We start from the raw sequence: 721 nt of genomic DNA on the forward strand, positions 1-721 counted from the left end.
CACACACACACACACACAGAGAGAGAGAGGGGGGGGGAGAGAGAGATTTACTTGTCTCACAGACCTTACCAAGTATGAGTAGTCACTATCTCTGTTTAATAGAACTTGGATTAAATATCAACATGAGCTGGAAAAAATGGCTCTTTCAAGGACCCAAGTTTAATTCTCAGCATCTGTGTCAATCAGCTCACAGTTACTGTAACTCCAGTTCCAAAGTGATCTGAGTCCTCTGGCATCTGAGAGCACCCACACTCATGTACACACACACACACACAACTACATATAACTAAAATTATAATGTCTCTATAAGCAAAGGCCCCGGTGGATCCTAATTTTGTTCTCTATACCCCTGGAACAGATGTATAGAACCCAAGGGAATGAATGAAGGGTATTTTAGGATAAGGGCCATGGCTTAGACTAGAATGAAGAATGGCTGTGCTCAGATAACTTGAGTCACCTGTAGGATTCCTGGGGCGATGCCTACCCTGCTCTATCCTAAACACATGTTCATGCTCATTAAGGGTACTACTGTCTTAAGTAGAGACCTTGTAGAACTGAGCATCCTTTGGGGATCCTTTACTGTCCTCTGTGTCCCCAGACTAATCGAGATTACGGGCATTAAAGCTTTCCCTTGGAAAAGCTACTTTGTGATGGCAGTGGCAGTTCAAGCAGGACCCCAGACAGAGACAGCGGGGTCCTCGGGTTCTTAAGTATGTTTTCC

This window comes from Mus pahari, chromosome 17 (assembly GCF_900095145.1).
Source record: "Mus pahari chromosome 17, PAHARI_EIJ_v1.1, whole genome shotgun sequence".
Lineage (NCBI taxonomy): Eukaryota > Metazoa > Chordata > Mammalia > Rodentia > Muridae > Mus > Mus pahari.